Source organism: Notechis scutatus, chromosome 1 (genome assembly GCF_049901735.1).
Source record: "Notechis scutatus isolate UNSWTSFEM ecotype Mainland chromosome 1, rNotScu1.2, whole genome shotgun sequence".
Classification (NCBI taxonomy): domain Eukaryota; kingdom Metazoa; phylum Chordata; class Lepidosauria; order Squamata; family Elapidae; genus Notechis; species Notechis scutatus.
In genome coordinates, this window is record NC_142009.1 from 280,416,363 (window position 1) to 280,440,485 (window position 24,123).

A 24,123-nucleotide genomic window follows, 5' to 3' on the forward strand; every position below is an offset into this window, starting at 1 on the left:
GGCAAGGTGAGTCTGCCCATGGAATGCTCCTAATGGCTGATAGAAGCGGCTGGTGGTGAGGCGTGGCTGCCCACAGGATGCTCCTAACAGCCATTAGAAGCGGCATGGTGGTGAGGTGAGTCGGCTCGTGGGGTGCTCTATCCGAGGATGCCCGCGGGGCACTCCTAACGGCAAGTTTCCCCCCACCCTTCCCCCCATTTCACCTCATTCAAGTGATGTGAGAAATGGTGGGGTTACGCCCAAATTTTAGGGGCGGGGCTTAATTTCACCTCATGCCTTTAAAACAGTGCTGGAACTTCCTATTGGGAACGTGTATTGTTGGAGAAACAGTATTATAATTGTAGTAAAGTCTAAATAATATTTTACATATTTTATTTGTTTCTAGGTAACTGCAAAATATTATTTATAAAGGTGATTTTAGTAACAGTGCTACCTGGAATAGGGCTTTCTCTATTAATATGTTTGGAGAACACACTATTAGAAATAAAGCAAGAACTAATCTCATTTTGACATTCATCTGAATAAAAAAGAAATTCAATGTGGAAAACAATAAGGTATAACTCTGGTGCAGGCAGTGTCTTTTGCTCTTACCACATATTGCAATGGCCGATCTAAAATATCTACTTTCAATCCCTTGAAGGTGAGAACATCTATGGACACATTTTTGGATCTTGCTTTTAATTCTGATGTCAGGTCATTTGAGAAATTGCCCTCATTTTGAAGGAACACAGCTAAAACTCCTGTTCAGAACTTCTAAATATGAGGTTTGAGGAAAGGCAGGAATGGAGTTGAGTGTTTGGTTTCATTCTGTTCAATATTTATATGACCATTCCTCTTATATACAATAATTCTGAGAAGTTAATAGCAACAATAAAACATAAAAAGAAAACAAAAACAGTAACATCAAAACTACAGTTCATGGTGCCTCAAAGACCATACTCCCCAATGCATTACTGTCTCATCTTAGCCCAGCACTTAGGGAAAACCAGCTCTTCGTAGTCTTCTGGAAATCTAAAAGTGTGAGGCCTTCTGAATCTTAGGGGAGAGGATTGTTATTTTTTTTTAACTCACCTAAGCATTTGAGAGCTCATGATTGCAGAGATGAAATACTGTATTTATGAGGCACTCATATACAGTGTTAACAGCTATGATGGTGGACAAGTTTGTTTTTATATGATTGTATTTATGTAAAAGTCTTCTGTTTCTGTAAACTGCCTGGAGATTCATTGCATGACAGATAGCGTGTAAATATTTGAAAGAAAGTGATAAAGGAGTGAAGGGGAACAGGGAAAGAATTCAGGGATTCAGTTTCAGCTGCAGAAAGAACAGAGGGTCAACTCATCAGGTTTGGTAAATGTGGAACTTTCTGAAAAGAGACACTCCAAGGAGTGTACTTATAGTAGTAGGCTACTATATCAATTATAATCCTAGAATCAAGTTGAAAGTGAATTAGATATCACCTCCCTGCTCAGTGCAGGATTCACTAGAGCATGTTTGACATCTCACCATCCAGCACCAGTGAGGGAGATAAAGGCATTTTGGTGGTTAAGGTATCAGGCTAGAGACTTGTGAGTTCTCATTTTACCTTAGGCACAAAGCCAGCTGGGTGATTATGGTTCAGTTATTTTCCTCAGCCATAGGAAGAAAATAATAGCAGACCACTTCTGAAAATGCTGTTGGGAAAACTGCAGGGACTATTCCAGACAATTGCCAGGAGTCAGTATGAGTAGAAGACACCCTGTCCCCACAAAGAGAGGAGAAATTGCTCATTTTCTCCATAAGGCAGGAATTCATATGTTTCAGTCACATCCCTGCTGAATCATATCCCTGCTTCTTTTTTTTTCAAGCTAAAGAGTCTCCAATATTTTAGACTGTAGGAAAGGCGATGAAGGTTCTTTACAGCCTAAATCTAGTATAACATCTGACTACTAAACAGAAAAGCCAGGGTATTACAGAAAATTAAAAATTAGGAAAATCCAGGACCCTTAGATTTTTAAAAAATTGATTCAAAAATTTGAATTGATTCAAATATTTGAATTGAATTGGTTTTCTTCAAACTGTGAGAACAGCTTGGAAAATGGGTATTTTTACATAGACAAATATCTGTCCAAATGCATGAACCGGATCTGAATCTTTTTGATATGATTTGATTTAAAGACATCTGGTCTGATTTGAACATTTATGTTAAAGGGGCAATTTAACAATTGTTTCTTCAGAACAAATTTTCAAACTGAATATTCGCTCAGCTTTCGGGAAACTGTTAAAAGAAGCAAAAATGTAGGACTTAATTGGAGAAATTACCACTACAGAGAAATAAATTCTGAACAATTTTATGGACAAGTATGAAATCAGTTATTAAAAGATTATGGCAATAAGAATTCAGGTTATATTACTGAATCCGATGTCACCAATATTTATAATAAACTTAATTCAGTTTCAGAATATAAACAATTGTGCCATTTTGTATTGATATTGTAAAATTCCCTCCAAAGTTTCTGGATTCATATGTTGAATATTCATGTTTTGGGGTCTACGTTTCCAAAATTATCAGATGTTGACGAGTTGGGAATTGTAGTTCCAAGACATCTGGAAAACAATAGGTTACGGAAAGCTGTTTTGCAAAATGCCTTTGCTCTTGAGGCTAAATTGAATGTGACACTAGATTGTTGTACTTTTTTTTAATGTTTTCAGGATGCTGCTTTTGTTTTGTTTTTTACATGACGTTTTTATGGTTTAGTTTAAGTGTAAGCTGTTCATGGGACCCATTAAGATGAAAAAATAGAGTGTAAATAATTATATAACTCAAGCCAAGAAGAATCCCAGACAATTAAATATATAAAGATTAGAGAAGTCAACCTTTTATTTGTTACTACTGACTTTAAAATAGAATGATAAAACCCAGTTGTGAATTTCCGCTTTTCTTCCTTTTGGAGAAGATACACTTTATAGATCCCATTTAAGATTATAATATGCATTCTAGCAAACCTACATATGCAACAGATTAGATCAAAGACATGACGGGGTAAATAAAAAAAGATCAAAGGTTGAAACCATATGATTCCTGCCACAAAAAAGTAAGGTTTTTTTCTTTTAATGTAATCAGCATGGAGTATTTAATTGTGTATTCCGCCTTTATTTCTCAATTATAGAAGCTGTAAGGTTAAGAAAAATGACATTTGTGGACATTACCTATTTTTTGGATAGCTAACTACCAAGGAAGAGGAAGGGCTGCTACCAAAGCTAAAATCACATAAAAGGGATCTAAGCCTGGGACAAGAAGGTAAGAGAAGTAAACATTTTAAACAAGCTCCTCCCTAGATCACACAAAGATAAAGAAAGGGAGGGGGAAGTGTATTCCGCCTTGAAATATTTTATACTATAGCTTTACATTAAGAGTAATACTGACCTACAGGTTTCACAGTCTGATTTATTATGAAGAACTGATATCTCTTACTGTGGTAGCCTACTCCATTAGCTGATAGCTTGTACAACATACCTTGGGAATATGGTCATTTAGCCAACTTAAGTCCATATATATGATTACTTTAGCATAATTTGCAAACTCATATACACTGGCTTGTGTTAACTGTTGTTTTTATATGCAAATGCTTTTAAATATACTGCTTGATAAATTGTGACAAAACATTGCAAAAGCCTCAAGGGCAGAAATCCTAATGAGGTTTTCATCCTACCATGTTTCTCCAACAATACGGCCTCCACCAATAGGAAGGCCCAGCATGTTTTATCGGCATAAAATCAAATTAAGCCCCTCCCCCCCAAATTAAGGCCTATATTAAACATATGAAATGGGGGGGAATGGCGGGGGGGGGGGCTTGCCGTTAAGAAGTACTTTTGTTGCATACCCGGATATGGTGCTGCCTGCGTTGACTTTGGCATTGGTGGGGAACTTCATATCAGGAGACCTTCCTCCACTGTTGCTTTCCCTTCTCCCTTGCTGCCGCAGCATTTAGAGCAATGCCGCAGCGTTTGGCGCAGCCACGCGCAGCCAGCCAGGGCTTCTCCCTGCAACCGGAGCCCAGCGGAGACATTCGGCTTCAGGCGCTCCTGTCGCCACCTTCCCTTCACCTTAAAAGGCAAAGCCAATTCTTTTAAAAACGACACCCTACTACCGGTACGACAAAGCCTCCCCTGCCTGAGAGGGCAGCCCAACCCCACGTGGGGAGGCGAATCTCCCAGGGCCGCAGCGCAGCATCGGCCCACCCTGGGAGAAGCACCCAGCCGCCATCCCTGCCTGGCGCCGGGCAGAGTGCGAAGAGCTTCACCTGCAGTGCCCAGTGCAGCTGACAGGTGGGCCCTCCTGCCCAGTGGCGGAGCTCGCCAAGGCAGCGAGCGCCTCCCTGCTGGACCCTCTGCTCATCCTGTCAGGGCCACGCCAGAACCGTGCAGGCTGGGCAGAGCCGGGAAAGCAAGCCGCAGGTGCGCGCCCGCCTGCCAAGCAAAAGAGCCGGGCCGACCCAAGCTTGGCTTCCTTCTCAAGTCCCTCCAGCCCAAACCTGAAGGGGCCACCGGGAGAGGCCACCCGAGGCAGTGATAGCGCCCACCCATCCATGGACAGTGAGGCAAGGTGACAGCCTGCGCCGCGTCCTCCTCTGAACTGAGGCCCGCCAAGTCAGTGCCTCTGCCTGATGCCCGTTCCACTGCAGTGTTTGGAGCTGCTGGCGCATTTGGAGATGTGACGGGCTGGGTGAGGGGTGGAAAGGATAGGCAGCTTCGGGCTTTCTCCACCGGCCAGGGAAGCAGCGCTGCCATCACCTCGCCTCCCTGTCCACAGACGGGTGGGCGCTATCACTGCCTCGGGCAGCCTCTCCCAGTAGCCTCTTCGGGTTCATGCTGGAGGGACTTGGGAAGACGGCCTAGCCATTTTTTCGGGGCTCAAAAAAAAAAAAAAAAAAAAAGACCCGGCCTTATTTTGTGAGAAACACAGTAAAATAGAACTTGGTATCAGTCATATTAGCTTGACTTAGGAAACTAAAAAAACAACATAGTGGCTAACTGCTTTTATGATGCTTCCCCCCAAAAAAACCCTAGTTCTACTTCAGTATGTTTTTACACACACACACACACAAACACACACTCGTAGATTTTCACAGGTACAGGTATGCAGGTCTTGGTGTGTTTAGGTCTTTTCCCGTGTAAGATTGAGAGTATCTTGATGATGTTTCAACAAGGTCCCACTCACAATCTTCAGGCTGGTGCTTTTGGCTTCATGCTTGTGTGAGCAAAGCATGATCGGAGCTGCCGTCTCTCTATAAATACTGGTGGGGAGGTTGGCTGTGTTGTCATTTCTTGATTGGTTGATGGAGTTGATGTTTGCAGATTGGCTGGCTTTTTCGTAAGAACATGTGTGGCTGAGGTATTGGCTGTGTGTCTATCAGCCTCCTGTGTTGTAACGATCTGGGTAATGGGCTTTGTGATGACCTTCTGAGTTCTACTGTTTTGACATCCTGGGTCTTGTGTTGTAGCCTCCTGGGTCATTGGCTGTATTGTAACATCCTGAGGTTTTGTGGTGTAACCTCCTTAATGATAATCAGGAAAGCCATCGAAATATATATAACATGAATAAATGGGATGATACCTCCCACCTACCAGACATCTGGAAACTAGCCCTTATCAACAAATGAGTCCCAGCCACAAAAACCAACACCGGACCCAAAACAATACACGACGCCACCACCAATCTCCCTCCCCAGACTCAAACCCAAACCCATCCCATAGATGAAAGGCAACCACCATCCAGAAACCAGACCATGGCTGCATCACCAGCTGCCACACACCCCGACCCCCAAACCAAGCAAACTGTCACATGCCATGAGCACATATCCAGGCCTCAAACTCGGGGCCAAACCAAAACCTGGAACATCACATCACAGCCACCCGCTCAGGATATCATATCACAGAACTCAGGAGGTTATACCACAAAACCTCAGGATGTTACAACACAGCCAATGTCCCAGGAGATTACAGCACAAAACCCAGGATGTCACAATAATAGAACTCAGAAGGTCATCACACACCCCAGGTCATTACAACCCAGGAAATTACAGCACAAAACCTCAGGATGTCAAAACAATAGAACTCAGAAGGTCATCACACAGCCCATTACCCAGGTCGTTACAACCAATACCTCAACCACAAATGTTCTTACAAAAAAGCCAGCCAATCTGCAAACATCAACTCCATCAACCAATCAAGAAATGACAACACAGCCAACCTCCTCATCAGTATTTATAGAGAGATGGCAGCTCTGATCACACTTTTCTCACACAAGCACGAAGCCAAAACCACCAGCCTGAAGATGGTAAGTGGGACCTCATTGAAACTTTGACAAGATACTCTCAATCTTACATGGGAAAAGACCCAAACATGCCAAGACCTGCATATTAAGAACTGCTTAACTCATTATTTGCCTCTGTCTTCACGGAAAAAGAAACTATAGCTCAATCTACCAAAAACATAACTGTAAAAGACAGACCAGAAATAAAAGTTAAAATAAGCAAAAAAATAGTAAGAGAACACCTGTCTGATCTTGATGAAAACAAATCGCCGGGGCCTGTTGGATTACATCCCAGAGTTTTAAAGGAGCTGGCAGAGGTCATCTCAGAACCACTGCACCATATCTTTCAAAAATCCTGGAGCACCGGGGAACTACCAGAGGACTGGAAAAGAGCTGATGTGGTTCCCATCTTCAAAAAAGGAAAAAAAAACGGACCCAGGAAACTATAGACCAATCAGCCTAACATCAATACCCGGGAAGATACTGGAAAATATAATAAAAAAACAGACCTGCCAACATCTAGAAACAAGTAAAGTAATAATTAGCAGTCAGCACGGGTTTGTTAAAAACAGATCATGCCAAACCAATCTTATTTCATTCTTCAACACAGTGGCTAAATTAGTAGACTGGCAAAATACTGTGGACATAATATATTTAGATTTCAGCAAGGCATTCGATAAAGTAGACCACAACCTACTTCTTAGTAAGCTAGAAAAAAGTGGAATAGGTAGCACCACCACTAGATGGACTCTTAACTGGCTGACAAACCATACTCAATGAGTAGTCCTTAATGAGTCTAAGTCTACATGGAGGGAAGTAAGCAGTGGGGTGCCACAAGGTTCCATCTTAGGCCCAGTACTCTTCAATATCTTCATTAACGACTTAGATGAGGGAATAGAAGGGGAACTTACCAAATTTGCAGATGATACTAAGCTGGCAGGAATAGCTAACACCTAAGAAGATAGGCTCAAGATCCAGATGGATCTTGACAGACTAGAACACTGGGCCATATCTAATAAAATGAAATTCAATATAGAGAAAAGTAAAGTCCTACACTTAGGCAAGAAAAACCAAAAGTACACATATAGACTGGGTGAAACCAGGCTCAATAGCAGTAACTGTGAGAGGGATCTTGGAGTCTTAACCAGCTAAATATGAGCCAGCAGTGTGCAGCAGCCGCCAAAAAGCTAATGCAATCCTAAGTTGTATTAACAGAGAGATACAGTCAAGATCAAGGGAAGTACTAATACTACTCTATAAAGCCTTAGTAAGACCACACCTAGAGTACTGCATCCAGTTTTGGTCACCACATTATAAAAAGATGTTGAGACTCTAGAAAAAGTACAGAGAAGAGCAACCAGGATGATTAGGGGACTGGAGGCTAAAACATACAACAAACGGTTGCAGGAACTGGGCTTGGCTAGTCTAGTAAAGAGAAGGACCAGGGGAGACATGATAGCGGTCTTCCAATATTTGAGGGGCTGCCACAGGGAGGAAGGGGTCAAGCTATTTTCTAAAGCTCCTGTAGACCAGACAAGGAATAATGGATGGAAACTGAACAAGGAGAGATTTAACCTGGAAACAAGGAGAAACTTTCTGACAGTGAGAACAATCAACAGCTTGCCCTCGGAAGTTGTGGGAGCGCCATCAGTTGAGACTTTCAAGAAGAGATTGGACTGCCATTTGTCAGAAATGGTGTAGGGTCTCCCGCTTGGTTGGGGGTTGGACTAGATGACCTACAAGGTCCCTTCCAACTCTGATTATCTGTATCTGCATGTATGTATGTATGTATGTATGTATGTATGTATGGTATTCAGCTTTGTTCGGGTATTTTCCCACGTCATTATAGTTGTGCTTTTAAAGTTGTAGCAAAGTTTTGGCAGAATCTCATCTGCCATCATCAGGCTTCTGTATTGTGTTTGTCTGTTTCTGCCGAAATGTTGCTACAACTTTAAAAGCACAACTATAATGACGTGGGAAAATACCCGAACAAAGCTGAATACCATACATGTAAGTACCCGCAAAAACTTAAGAATATATATATATATATATATATATATATATGTATGTATGTATGTATGTATGTATGTATGTATGTATGTATGTATGTATGTATGTATATGTATATGTATATGTACATGTACATGTATATATGGATGGATGGATGGATGGATGGATAGATAGATAGATAGATAGATAGATAGATAGATAGATAGATAGATAGATAGATAGATAGATAGATAGATAGATATGTTAGAAATGCCTTTGATCACTCAAAAAGCAGATTAGGAATTGCTAATTTCTGTGAGTACCATTTGGAATGGAAAACCAGAATGATTTCTAATGTTTTGCTTGAGCTCCTTTAGCTACCTAAGGTCATTTCATCTACTTTTTTTTCCTAAAGGAAAGCTGGAAGTTGGTGGATGATGGCTCAGTGAAGATGATGAATGTCTCTCTTGTCCTTTTGTAAATATCCTTTGTAAATGTCCTTTGCCAAAAGGCTGTCCTGGAACAGAAGATGTAAACTGTAATTATTCAGGGTAGCCAATTAGAAAAGACAACTGTAAAACTGGTTTTATATATGGCAACTGCAGTGATACTATTATATACAAAAAGATGGAAAAATACTGAAATACCCACGTTAGAGGAATGGGTTGTGAAGATGATAGAATTTATGGAAATAGTAAAAATGACTTGTTTGACCAGGGATAAGACTGTAAGTACTTTTTATTAAAGACTGGAAATCCTATGGACTTTTTGCTGAAAATGGGGGGGTGGAAATGAACTGTGTGATTGATGGATTTGCTGATAGATAGAATGTAGAATACTTTATTGGCCAAGTGTGATTGGACACACAAGGAATTTGTCTTGGTGTAAATACTTTCAGTATGTATAAAAGAAAAGATACATTCATCAAGAGTCGAGAATCATAAGGTACGACACTTAATGATAGTCATAGGGTACAATAAGCAATCAAATCATACTATGAAACAGTCAATCTAAATCGTAAGTATATAAGCGACAAAGTTACAGTCATACAGTCACAAGTGAGAAGGGATGGGTGATAAGGAGTTATGACAAGATTAACAGTAATAGTAGTGCAGACTTTGTAATAGTTGAACAGGGTTGAGGGAATTATTTGTTTAGCAGAGTGATGGCTTTTGGGGAAAAAAATGTTCTTGTGTCTAGTTGTTCTGGTGTGCAATGCTCTATAGCATCATTTTGAGGGAAGGAGTTGAAACAGTTTATGTCCGGGATGTGAGGGGACTGTAAATATTTTCACAGCCCTCTTTTTGACTTGTGCAGTATACAGGTCCTTGATTGAAGGCAGGTTGGTAGCAATTGTTTTTTCTGCAGTCCAATTACTCTCTGAAGTCTGTGTTTGTCCTGTTGGGTTGCAGAACCAAACCAGACAGTTATAGAGGTGCAGATGATAAACTCAATGATTCCTCTGTAGAACTGTATGCTCCTTGGGCAGTTTGAGCTTTCTGAGTTGCTGCAGAAAGAACATTCTTTGTTGTGCTTTTTTGATGACGTTTTTGATGTTAGGCTTCCATTTTAGGTCATGTGATACAGTAGAACCTATTGTTGATATGGTGTTGTCTAGTATTGTAAGAGGTGGTAGTATGGGAGGGTTTCTTCTAAAGGAGGGTTTCTTCTAAAATTAAAATTAAAAGGGGTTGAACATGAGAAGAAGGGAATTTTAATGTAATTACATTCAAGGAGAACAGAGATAAGTTTGTAACTTGTAAATAGGATTGAAAGTAACTTTTTTATGTTTCTTTTCTTTTCACATTTTGGTATCTTTTTTTGTTTTTTGTTTTTAATCTTCCTCTATATTAATTCATGTTTTCTTTTACTTTTGTGAAAATCTTTAATAAAAAAAAAAAGAAATAAACTGTGATTATTCAGTAGCCAGGTATCACCTGTTATATCTTGTTCTGGTGTTTGAATTTGATGCTTCTTTTTGGCAACCCAACTTAGGACTTCTAAACATATTCATTATCTAGTATTCTGTTTATGGTACTGTAGTACAGCTCATCTGATTGCTGATGCTATTTTTGTACATCAGTTTCATTTCCCCCTTTTTAATCCCTTTGTTTCTCTCTCTCTGTGTCTCTGTCTCTCTGGGTTCTCCCCTTCTTTGCAAACATTCCTATTTTCTGTTCCTTAAAAGTTTTACATCCTGGCCATCTTCTCTGTTAAAATTATACTCTATGAGTAATTAATATCAGCATGAGAATACTAATGTGTCATTGTTCATTGTTAAAAGTTAACTCTTTATACTGACAATTAAGAAAAAAGAAAAGCACACAGCACTCCAGTTTACTATTTTGAGTTATCCAAAAATTCATTCTTTGCTCAGCAAGATGTTTATGTAGCACTTAGCACCAAACTAGCAAAATAAAGAACTGTAAATATAAAGAAGGTAAGTAGGGAGGGAGATGAACAGTTTTAAATAAATGCAGAAGAAGCAAACTTCCTGTAATTATCAACAATGGTGGGTTAGGATTTCTTATTTATCTATTTTGAAAATGCTGGGTTCCCCCCCCCCAATTTAGCACATTTTAAAATGAAAACTAGTACTTGTATTTTACTTAAGCCCCACTGCTCTGTAATTTGATAGATATCACAGGATGGAAATGCACCTGAATTCTTTTATGCATCTGAGCTCTTCACTTGTTAAACGTGCAGTCCTACACACACTTATGATAAATTACCTGATAAGCTGTTGTAAACTTTTAAAAAACAAAATCACAGTGAAGATATATTTAGCACTCTCAACTGAAATTAACAATCATATTCTTAATATGTTGATAGGTTTAAATTTCCCTTTACATATACACATACTCCTCACTTAACAACAGGTTGATTAGGAATTCTTTAAAATTTTGATGGAAAACTAAGCTACTTATGAGATGTTGTGAACTTCCAATGGCTGCACTCAAATTCCACATTCCCACTTTTGGCACTTGGCAACCAGTTCTCCTATATGGCCAGTCATAGCATTCCGAGGTCACCTGAGAGAATAGATGGCATACAAATAGTTGTATAAACAAATAAACATACAACCCAATAATCCTCTCTTCTGCTACCATCATCACCTCTGTTTAATATACTGGTTTTTACATGTTTTTGCCAGTGCAAAGCCGTGCCATAGCTATACAGTAACCAGGATAGATATATGAACCATGACATGGTTTAACACTTTGTAAAATATCTTATCATTCCTTATCTCCCCTCCCACTTGTGACTGTATGACTGTAACTTTGTCGCTTGTATTCTTTTGATTTATATTGACTGTTTCCTAGTATGATTTGATTGCTTATTGTACCCTATGACTTTTATTAAGTGTTGTACCTTATGATTCTTGACTCTTGACGAATGTATCTTTTCTTTTATATATACTGAGAGCATTTTCACCAAGACAAATTCCTTGTGTGTCCACTTGGTCAATAAAGAATTCTATTCTATTCTACACTGGATGGGTTCTCATAGACAAAATATAATCAACACTTTGCCATAATGTCCATTGAAAATGTAAAGCCTGAGTTTCAGTCAGTTTAAAACTGTATTCCTTCTGAGCAAAGAGGCTATATAAGGCACTTGACACTCTGTGTGTTTACTTAGAACTAATTCTCACTGAGATCATTGAGAACTTTGAAATAGAGAGGATTCTGCTACAATATATTCCTCATGGAAAATCTTCCACTCAACTCCATTTAAAATGAAAGGGTTCACTAATTGTGGGCTTGGTGTGGCAGAACATTTTAAATATAGGTCTTATCCCCATTCTTACTTAAACTGACTTCATTCTAAGCAGGTCAACAGAAGTTTAGCAGTAAGGAAACTTTCTGTGGAGCTTTCTCAGTTATGAACTAATATTCTAGTTAGGATGACCGTGTGGTTATTTTGTTTTTTAAAAAAAGATTTGGTGGGTTCTTGGGTATTCCAAATATAAAGGCTGGATCCACCAAAGAAAATAAATGCCTAAATCCAAGGGATGTGATTCTGTGACAGTTGTCTGAAAACAATATTGCATCATGCTTGTTCATGAGTTGATCCAAGATGATTTTATGTAACAGTGTTGGTAAGAGCCACTGTATCAGAGCAATGTGGTAGCAGTGGACAAAGCTATTGTTACATATCATACAATTCCAAGAGAACTGATAGACAAGAATGATACAGTATGTTAGAAACAATTTTCATGCATACACTGAAATAAGCTCAATAAGCTTCACCTCTTCTTTTATATGATTCAGAAACAAAAGTCCATTAATGCACCTGGATTCATTGGTTATAATGGTGACAGAAATACTTTTTTTGTGTGTCTTTCTTTAAAGTATTCTAATTAACCTTGTATCACTGACTCCATCTTTTTATTTTTATTTTTATGGATTTTAGAGGCCAGCTAATAAATTCATTTACCCAAACATGTTAGGCCATTATTTTTATTTTTATTTTAAATTTTTATTGATTTTTAAAACAAACATGAACAAACAAAACATAAAAACATCAAGCCATCTTCCATATATATACATACAATGTGCCGGTTGGTTTACAAATTGTTTTGTGCTTCCATTTCGTAGTCTTCAATTACAATTACATTGTATATACTCTCGTACTTTCAATCAAATATTAAATGCATTAATATCATTATTAATCAATCATTTGACTATACTTTTATTCGTTCATGTTTTACGAAATAATCATATTTTACTTAATTTGTTTTATAACGGTTCATATTATCATCCCAAATCTATCCTAAAATCATTTTGTAGATATAATAAGAAAAGAATACATCTTTATATATTTATTATTTTCTAAAAATCTACATATTTCATTACCATGTTTTAACCATTGATAGAATAGATCCCAAATTTTATAAAATTGTTTATCATCTTGTTCTCTGATTTCAAATGTCAGTCTACTTATTTCAGCACATTCCAATATTTTCTTAATAATTTCCTCCTGTGATGGTATTTTCTCATTTTTCCAGTTTTTAGCAAATACTATCCTAGCCGCTGTTAACACATTTACAATCAGATATTTCAATTCTTTACTGTATATTTCAGGTAAAATTCCCAATAAAAATATCTCTGGTTTCAAATCTATATGCTTTTTTGTCATTTTTTCCAACTATGTGTGGATTTTAGTCCAGTATTTTTAGCATCCGCACAAGTCCACCACATATGGTAATATGAGCCAAGTGTCTGATGACATTTTCAACATTTTTCAGATTTTTTTGAACATTCTTGCTATTCTTATTGGGGGGAAATGCCACCTGTAAAACATCTTATACAAATTTTCTTTATATGCTGTTGACATTGTCATTTTATAATTTTGAGACCACAGTTTTTGCCATTTCTCTAGATCAATTCCATATCCAAAATTCTTCCCCCAAGCAATCATAGTTTCTTTAACTTGTTCTTCTTCTAGTTTCATTTCTAATAAATATCCATACAATTTTTTAATCACCTTTTCATCAGTACCTGTCAAAATCTTATCTAGATCAGTCAATTTATCATAGAAACCTGTTTTAGAATCTTTATCATACCTTGAATGTATTTGCGCATATGAAAAACAATTCATCTTTATACCTTGTTCCTCTAATTTTTGCATAGATTTAAGTTCACCCTTTTCATTCAATATTTCACCATATCTAACTGTTTGTTCCTTTTTGTATATTATAGGATAAGAAAATGCTTCAATAGTCGATAACCAGACTGGAATTTTCAAATAACATTGTCTTTTAATCTTCTCCCAGTTTAACCACAGAGACTCCTGTATATAATGTCTTCTAAAGTACCCCTGTGTTTTAGTTCCTTTATACCATAAAAAAGCATGCCACCCCAACAACAGATCATGTCCTTCTAATGTCAACAATCTAGTATTTCTTAATGTTATCCATTCCTTAACCCACATCAAATTTGTAGCTTGGTAGTACAACTCCCAATTAGGCAAACCAAATCCCCCTTTTATTCTAGCATCTTGCAAAAGTTTTAACTTTATTCTCGCTTTCTTACCTTGCCATATATATTTCAACACAATTTTATTTAAATCTTCAAAGTAATCTTTTCCAAGCCTAATTGGAATTGTTTGGAACAAATATAAAATTCTGGGTAATATATTCATCTTGATTGTTGATATTCTCTCTATTAATGACAGTTGTAAATTTTCCCATTTCGCCAGATCTAGCGCTATCTGCTGCTTAAGTTTGATATAGTTATTCTCTTTTAGTGTACTACATCTTGCTGTCAAATATATCCCCAAGTACTTGATCTTATTTGTTACCTGGATTTTCAATAGATCTGCCCATTCTTCCTTTTGTCTTGATAACATATTCTTTGTCAAGATCTTTGTTTTATCTTTATTTATTTTCAAGCCAGCCACCTTTCCATATGTCTCTATCTTTTCTATCAATTTTGATGCTGTTTCTAGTGGGTCTTCTAAAATGAAAACCAGATCATCTGCAAATGCTTGCAATTTAAATTCTTCCTTTTTAATTTTCATCCCTTTTATATTCTTTTCATCTCTAATATTTCTATTTAGCACTTCCAAGGTTAACACAAACAACAGAGGTGATAGTGGGCACCCTTGTCTTGTTCCTTTTCTTATATCGATAGAGTCTGTCAGTTCTCCCTCTATCATTACCTTTGCCATTTGCTTATGATATATAGCTTCTATTGCTTGAATAAATTTTTTAGCAAAGCCCATCTGTTCCAGCAGTAATAACATGAATCGCCAATTCACATTATCAAATGCCTTCTGTGCATCTAGAAACATCAAAGCCATTTGTTTTTCAGGATGTGCCTCGTAGTATTCCAAAGTGTCCAAGATTACTCTCATATTGTCTTTAATTTGTCTCTTTGGCAGAAATCCATTTTGATCAGGATGGATAAAATTGTATTTTTTAAGTCTTTCTGCCAATATTAAAGCAAAAATTTTATAATCTGCGTTTAGTAAGGAAATAGGTCTATATTTCTTGATTTGTAATGGATCAGCCTCCTCTTTTGGAATAAGTGTAATATAAGCTTCTGACCATGATTTAGGTATCCTCTTCTTTAACATAACTTCATTCATAACTTCTAGCAATGGAAGGTTCAGTGATTCTTGTAATGTTTTGTAAAATTCTGCTGGAAGTCCATCTGGGCCTGGTGACTTTCCATTATTTTGCTTCTTGAGTGCTTCAGTTAACTCCATCATCGTTATATTGCTTTCTAACATTGTTTCAATCTCTTTAGGTATCTGGGGTAGATTAGCATTCTGTAAATACTGTTTAACTCTTTCCTCATCAATATTCTCTTGTGTGTATAGTTTCCCATAATAGTCTCATATGATTTCCTTCTTCTCTTTATTACCATAGCAAACTTGGCCTTGGTCGTCTATTAATTGCAATATTTTCCTTGATTCTTTCTCCTTTCTCAATTTATATGCTAACCATCTACCTGGTTTATTTGCATCTTCAAAGTAGTTCTGTTTAGCACCTCTAATTTTCTGTGCTAGTTCTTCTTTTTTTATTAGACCCATTTTATGTTTGGTTATATCCATTTTTAACTTAATGTCCTTTTTCTGTGGCATTTTCTGTAACTCTTTTTCAAGTCCTTTATACTCATCCTCTAATGCCTTAGAGGCTAATCTTTTCATGGTATTTCTTTTCCTTGTATAGTCTATTATCAAGCCTCTGGCATATGCCTTCATTGTATCCCATACGTTCTGGATTGATGTATCTTCTTTTTTGTTTTCTCTAAAGAAAAAAGGCAATTCTTTCTCCATCCACTGTGTGAAGTCTTTTCCCTTTAAAATAGTATTATTTAACGTCCATCTAGATCTTCTTCTTTGTCCTTTCCATTTAATTGTCATTGGATTGTGGTCTGCCCAAGTACTTGTTTCAATATTTATTTCTTGGATAATAGCTAAAAATTCTGTTGACATCCATATCATATCTATTCTGGACCATGATAAATGTCTGCTTGAATGGAGGGTATATTGTTTAATTTTAGCATTTCTTTCTCTCCATGTATCTTTTAAATTCATTTCATCTATCATTTTAAAAAAGGATTTAGGGAGAGTCTTTCTGTTTTGTTTTGTTATTTTCTGTGCTGTATAGTCCAGTTTGTTGTCTACAATTCCATTAAAGTCTCCCATCATAACTATCGCGACGATACGGCATGCGATCTTGGAGGTCTGAGATCACTGCCGATATCTTTGCTCCTGGATGGTCCAATCGGACCTAAACTATCCCGAAGAGACGGTGAAAGTAAAGAGCACATCCTGTCGATCCCAGGGATATCACAAAGTCCCTGGTAGATCCGGGAGAAGCTCTTTTGCCAGCGGCAAAGAGGCAGCCATTAAAGCTGCTGAAGTTGGGACAGCTCCGAAATGAAAGAGAACGGAAAGAGAGAGTGTGCTGGTTTGGTGAGAACTTTTTCTTTATTTTAAGATTTGAAAGGACACCCTAAGGAAAAGAAAGAATCTGTAAAAGTTTTGACAGAAGTGACTAAGCAGCGATTTTAAACAGGAATGTCAAAGTAATATTTGTATTTTTTATTTTTTTTCATTGCTGGATTTTTTACACACAATCTTATACTTTGAAACTGGACTGGTTTTTTTCTCTTCTTTTATCTCTTCTTTTTCTCTTTTTTGATTTTATAATATTTTAGGCTAGAGACTCCCTTTTAGTTATTTTTTTTAAACATCTTTTTCTTTTTTTAATTAATTATTATATTTTGCTTGGAAAAGGAGGGGGAAAGTGAAAGCAAAAGAAACTTTGTAACACTGCCAACTAGAGGCTTGGAAATATTCTATTTCTCTTTTGACCAGACAAAGCTGAGAAAGAACTGAGACTTCTTTTCAAGGACATTGCTATTTGATAAGATAGAGGGAAGAGCATGGGAGAGTATTATTACAGGCACTCTTCTGGGTTTCTATCAACATCTGGAGTCTGGTGTTGAAGCTCATAGCAAAAGAAAAGGTGATAAGTCTCTGGAGAAGAGAGTTATAACAAGAGCCTTGGATAACTAAACAAAATGCAGTGTGCTCTTTTTATTTTTTCTAAGCTGCGCTACCCCTCATCAGTTTACTTTTTGTAATAGCTATTTGGATTTCTGGCCCTTTGGAACTTGTCTTTGTTTGTTTTTTTCTTGTCTTTGGAAGTTAAATTTCTACACTTGCTCTTTATTTTAAAGGAAAAGCTTTAGTATTAATGATTTTCTTCCTTTTCTTTTTAAGGGAGTAGTCTTTTTTTTCTTTTTTTCCCTCCCCCTCCCTGATATTTTTGTTTTTCCATCTACCTTTCATATTGGCTTTTTTTCTTTTTTTCTTTATTTTTCTGGCCTTCTTTTTTTCTCTTATGCATCCTTTTATATTTGAGACCTGTTAATTGGATTAAGGTGTTGAAGAACCTGAAGAATTTTCCCTTTCTCTTTTTTAGCTTTTTATTTTTCACTTTTCCACCTTTTTAAGGATTTTACAACTTTTTCTTTTTTGTGTGTGTTTATGGTCTTTTCCTTCATTTTTGAATTTTTACTGTTATCTAACCAATCGATTGGATTAAGGTATACAAGAACCTGAAGAATTTTTTTTCTTTTTTTATTATTATTACTATTTGGCTTCTTTTTTCCTACTATTTTTATTTGGAATTGCAATTAGTTATTTCACAATGGGATTAAGGTCTAGAAGAACCTGAAAATTTTGAATTGCTCGAAATGAGTAGGAAATTAACAGCCCCTGGTTCCTCAACTTCTACTTTTTCCTTTCCAGCATCTGGAGGACAATATTCAATACAGACAATGTTACAGCTAGAAAAAGAAAAAGAAAAAGTGACCCTGCAGATGATTATGCAAGGAATTCAAAATATTCAAACAAGAACAGAGAATATTGAACAAAGAACAGGGAAAACCGATGAAAAGGTGGAGAACATCCAACAAATGATGATGAAGTACGATGAGAGATTCCAAAAAATTGAAGAAGAAGATAAACAAAGAGACAAGAAGATTGGAGATATTGATAACAGATTAACTGTGGTTGAACAAGATAAAAGTGGTATGCTGAGATGGGAGATGGACAGATCAGAATTTTATCTTAGATTCCAAAACATAGAGGAAGAAAAGGGACAAAACCTAGCTGAGATAATGATAGAAATATTGGCTGAAGCTTTGGAAATAACTGAAGAGAAGATGATGGATGGAATAGATGAGGTCTATCAAGTCTTCACAAGATATGCAATGAGAAATAGCTTACCAAGAGAAGTTCACATCAGATTTACAAAGAAAGCCATTAAAATGCAAATATTGCAAGTGGCAAGAGAGAAAACATTGAAATACAAAGACAAGGAGATTGTGGTCTTGAAACAAGTACCCAGAAGAGTGAGAGAGATGAGAAGAGAATACCGATTCCTGACCAAAATGCTTCCTAAAAAAGAGGTGAATTATAGATGGCTGATTCCAGAAGGTTTAATGTTCCCATGGCAAGAACAGAGATATAGAATTGACTCAATTGAGAAAGCTGAATCATTTTATACAGAATTTTTTAGAGGGAAAGAGGAAGAGGCAGAAAAAGAAATTTCACTAATTGAATTCCAAGAGGACTGCAAAATGATGACTGAAAAAGAAGGTGCAGTAGGTGGAAAGGAGTAAGCCAAAGAACAACGTGAACCAAGATCTACGAGAGCTGTTAAACCTAACTACAAAATATAACCATGGAAGAGAAAAAATGATTACAATTAATATAAATGGACTTAACTCAGCTGTTAAAAGAAGGAAAACCTTCCATAAATTAGAGCAATTAAAATTTGATATAATCTGCCTACAAGAAGTACATATTAAAAAGCAATATGAACAATTGTTGATACAGCCAAAATTAGGGAAAATATTTACTTCTTTGACACAATGCAAGAAAAGAGGAGTGGTTTTATACATTAAAGATATTATCCCAGCGAAATTGATTTATACTGACGACAACGGAAGTATACTAATGGTGGAAATAATGGACAATAATACAAAAACACTCCTGATTGCAATCTATGCCCCGAATGACAATCAAGAAGAATTTTATAAAAAATTACATATGAAAATAATTGAACTGGACTATGCTAATATAGTTATGATGGGAGATTTTAATGGAATTGTAGACAATAAACTGGACTATACAGCACAGAAAACAATAAAGCAAAACAGAAAGACCCTCCCTAAATCTTTTTTTAAAAATGGTAAATGAAATAAACTTAAAAGATACATGGAGAGAAAGAAATGCTAAAACCAAACAATATACCTTCTACTCAAATAGACATTTATCATGGTCCAGAATAGATATGATATGGATGTCAACAGAATTGTTAACTAATATTCAAGAAATAAATATTGAAACAAGTACTTGGGCAGATCACAATCCAATGACAATTACATGTTAGGGTTATAAAGTTTTACTGATTGCTGCTTTTATATTTGTTTGTTTATTTATTTATTTATTTATTCAATTTATTGTTTCTTGCTTCTAAATGCCTGTAGATAATTTAAAATATACCATAACAACCTGGCAAAATGGCGACCTGGCAAATACCAAAACATCCCACTCACATCTAATGTCTAGCAGATGGGGGCCCCCAAACCACCCTATCCCAAGGCTCAAAGGACAGCCAGATCTTTACTGGTCTTTTGAGCAATGAGTGTGCAGAACCAATCTAAATCTCAGGGGGAATCACACTCCGGAGGACAGAAAATGCAACTGAGAAGGCCCACTTTCTGGTTGCTGATTGTTGGATTGTGGGTGCAAAGAGATGCAGGATGCTCAGCTCGTTCAACTTCTTTTATTCATTCTTACAGGACAGAAAACTCCAGCCGTGGCAGCTCCTTTTACAGCAGAGCTGTCTGCGGCTTTGACCAGTGACAGCTGTTTGTTTTCCCGCTCCTGCAACTTGGCCAATCAGCGGTGAGTATGCTAATATCTAACACCCCTCCCACTGGTCTAATCTCACCCAATCCAGTTTCACCTAGTGTACAGTAGGTGGGGCTTTTGTGGGTACAATTTGACCTACGCAGGTCAGTCATCAGCTGGTCATCAAACTGTTTGGGGGGACTTATTGTTTCTCCGGTATGGCTTCCTGGAACTTTCTGGCTGCAGTGGCCATTTTATTTCCACTAGAGGATGCCCTTTCACTCCTTTCCCGTATCTGCTCTTCTCTGGCCATGCTGACCCACTGCTGGATTTCAGGTACGCGTTCGCACTTTTTGTTTGGGGCTATCATTAATTGTTGAGGGTGTGCCTCGTTAGTTGTCAGGGCCTGTTCTGTTTAATTTTTTCATTGGGAGAGGTCTTGCCTTTCCTCCCTGGGTGTGCCTGGTGTTTCTGCTTCTCCCCTTATTTGTTGGCCCCTGAGTTGGTTGATGTGTCTTCTCCAACTCCTGCCATCGGCTGTTTCAACCCTGTATGATTGGGGGCCTGTTACTTGGGACACCTTTGCTGGTATCCATTGGCTTCCCCTGTTAGGTTTCGGGCGTATACTGGGTCACCCGTTTGGAATGTCCGGCATCTGCTGGATGAATTTACTGGAATGCCTGTGTTATAATGGGGGTGCAGCCTGTCTAGCTGCGATCTTAGTTTCCTTCCCATCAATAGTTCAGTGGGGCTCTTGTTGGTTGTCGTGCTGGGAGTTATGTGTTGGAGGCTTAGTAGTTTGTCTATTTTAGCCTGTGTGTCCCCGGGCCTTAATTTGGTTAAGGTTTCCTTCATGGATTGCACTATTCTCTCTGCTTGTCCATTCATGGAGGAGTGACCTGGTGCTGTTAGGGCATGTTGTATCCCATTTTGTACTAAAAATCCCTCGAACTGAGTGGCCGTGAACTGCGGTCCATTGTCAGATGCTATTATGTTTGATGACCTGTGTGTTGCAAATAATTTTCTGAGGGTTCTAATTACTGCTTTGGTTGTGGTGGACTGCATGATGCTGATCTCCAACCATTTAGAGTATGTGTCTACCACTACCAGGAATGTTTGTCCCTTGACTGGCCCAGCAAAATCTATGTGTACCCTCGACTAAGGTCCCCATGGCATTTCCCATTCGTGGTTGGGTGCTGTGGGGGTGCTGGCCTGGATTCTTGGCAGGCTTTGCAGGTTGCCCCCCAGGCCCCTATCTCTTTATTCATCCCTGGCCACCACACGTAGCTTCTTGCCAAGGATTTCATCTTAACTATCCCCGGATGCCCTGTATGCAGCATGTCTAGTATGTCTTCCCATAGTTTTTCTGGAATTATTACCCGGTCCCCCCATAGTACGCACCCTTTTCGTGCTGACGGTTCCGTTTGTCGATTCCTGAAAGGTCTGGTTTCTTCGGCCGTCTCAGTCTCTGGCCATCCCCTCACCACCCAGTGCAATATTCATTTTGTCCTTTGCGCTTGCTCTCGCAATGTCGGCTGCTGTCACCAGTGCTATTTCGAGAGACTCTATTAGCAGTGTGGATGTGGATGGTGCTGGGTCCTCGTCCTGATTGGGCAGGGGGCATTGACTGGGTGGGTCGGCATGATCTATGTCCTTCCCGGGTCGGTATATTAAGTCATATTCGTATGTGGCTAGGAACTTTGTCCATCTCGTCATCCTGGGCGACAGAATGGTCAGAGTGGTCTGTGATTGGTTACCAGGGTGAATCTCTTGCCGTAGATGTATTCATGGAACCACTTGATTCCGGTTACTGCCACTAAAGCTTCTTTGCCAAGCTGGCTATAATTTCGTTCCGGTTTGGATGTCTTTGAGTAGAGTGCTATAGGGGCTTCTTTTCCATTTGGCAGTATGTGGCTGATTATTGCACCGACCCCAAATGGTGATGCGTTGCATGTTAGGATCAGTGGTAATGTTTCGCTAGTATGGGATTAATACGCAATCTGATGTGAGTATGTTTTTGATTCCTTTGAATGTAGCTTCTTCCTTCTGCCCCCAGGCCTAGGCTGCCTTCTTGTCAAGCAGTCTGTGTAGTGGCTCCACGACTGTCACCTTCTGCGGTAAAATATGTTGTAAAAGTTAATTAGTTCTAAGAAGGCTTGTAAGTCTGTTTTGTTCTTCAGCCTGGGGGCTTCTTTGATTGCTTTAATTTTTCTCTCTGTGGGGTGGATTCCTTCGCGGTCTGTCAGGTATCCTAGGAATTCTACTTTGTCTGCTGCTAGTTGGCATTTTTCTTTTTTTCACTTTTAGCCCCACCTCTTGGAAATGGCTTAGCACTTCCCTTAGGCGTTTTTGTAATTGTTCTCTGTCCTTAGCTGATATAAGGACATCATCGAACCAGGGCACCACCCCTTCTAACCCTTGTAGGAGGTGTCCCATGAGGCTTTGGAATAGCCCCGAGGCTATACTGATCCTGAATTGTAGCCGCTTGCATTTAAATGCCCCTCTGTGTGTCATGATTGTCTGGGCTTCTGCTGTCTCAGCGTCCACTGGTAATTGTTGGTATGTTTGTGTGAGGTTGAGCTTTGCAAAGACCTTTCCACACCCCAGGGAGTGCAACAGATTTTGCACCACTGGGACGGGGTAAGCGCTTTGTTAAAGGGCGTGTTTCAGAGTTGCCTTGTAATCAGCACAGATGTGCACTGACCCATCTGGCTTTATGGGGTGACAATAGGGGTCTCCTATTTTGCATGGTCAGTGGGTTCTAGTATTCCCTGGGTGATGAGCTTATCTAGTTGCTCGTTTATTTTTGGCCTTAGCACAAATGGTTATGCCTTTGGTTTGGTTATGCCTCACTTTTAGTCTGAAGGGGACTATGGTCAGGTCTAGATTAAAGGAGATGGGTGACCCTGAGTACTTGCCCAATTTTCCATCGAAGACATCCTGGAACTCCTCCATCAGGCTGTCCTCCCACTCACTCTTGGTGATGCTGTTTATTCCGGTGACTTCAATGCCTCGCGGTTGGAACCATTCTTGCCCCAGCAGGCTAGATCAGTCCTGGTCGATGATTGTTAATGGCAGGTATCCCAAGTAGTTTTTGAATGTCACTCTGAAATCCCCAATGCTGATCACAGGAATCTTCTTCCTCTGGTAGTCCTTTAGTGTCAGTCTCTATTTTTTTCAGTTGGTCTTTGGTTATGCTGGGATTCAGTTGTTTGATGGTGTCCCAGGATACCATTGACAGGTACGACCCAGAATCCAGTTCCATCCAGCACGGCTTACCCTCTTTGGTCACTTGGATGTAAAGTTTCTGTGCATTGGTCAGAAACCAATGTGCTGGAGTGGCCCACAGTCACTGTCTGGTGTGTCTCGCCTGCCTTGGTGGCTGGCTCATCATTTCTTCGGTTCCAGCTGAATTGGCTTCATTGGGTTCCCGTTTGGTTTGTTCTGTTCTGGGAGGGGGGATGCTTGGTCTTTATCTTTGGTTATTGGGTTGCATTGTTTGGCATGCCCTTGCGATGTGTCCCCATCAGTTGCATCGCTGGCAAATGGCATTCCGACCATGGGTGATTCCACTCGCATCTGGTGCACCAAAATTCCTTCCTCTTTCGATCCTGGTTTCTTTGGCCTTGCTCAGATCAGAGTTGGTGCACGTCATCGTCATCTGACTCTGGCTCCGACTTAATGTCCTCATGGTAGATGGTGGCAGCTTCTTTTGGCGGTGGCTGCAGTAGCTTGTTCATCTTTCTCATGGCGGTGGCAGATTTCTGGGACGCTTCCACAGCTGATGCTCAATTGCCTCCTTGAGTGTTATTTTTGGTTTGATTAGGAGGCGGCTCTGCAGCATTAAGTCTCAGAGTCCCAGTACTACGTGATCCCTCATCGCTTTGTCCATGATGAGGAATTCGCAGGCTCTGGCAATGTCTCATAGGTTTGCGATGAAATCGCTGATGCTC

The 24,123-nt window shown here is 38.8% G+C and overlaps 1 long non-coding RNA gene across 2 annotated transcripts in view; it reads left to right on the forward strand.

Moving 5' to 3' along the window:
* LOC148133406 (uncharacterized) overlaps positions 1–24,123 on the forward strand; it is a 69,209-nt gene that overhangs the window by 24,417 nt on the left and 20,669 nt on the right. For both annotated transcript variants that reach the window (XR_015746753.1, XR_015746752.1), the window contains exons 2-3: positions 3,150–3,280; positions 20,119–20,224. This is a non-coding gene — a long non-coding RNA (uncharacterized LOC148133406). The remainder of the gene's footprint in view (positions 1–3,149; positions 3,281–20,118; positions 20,225–24,123) is intronic.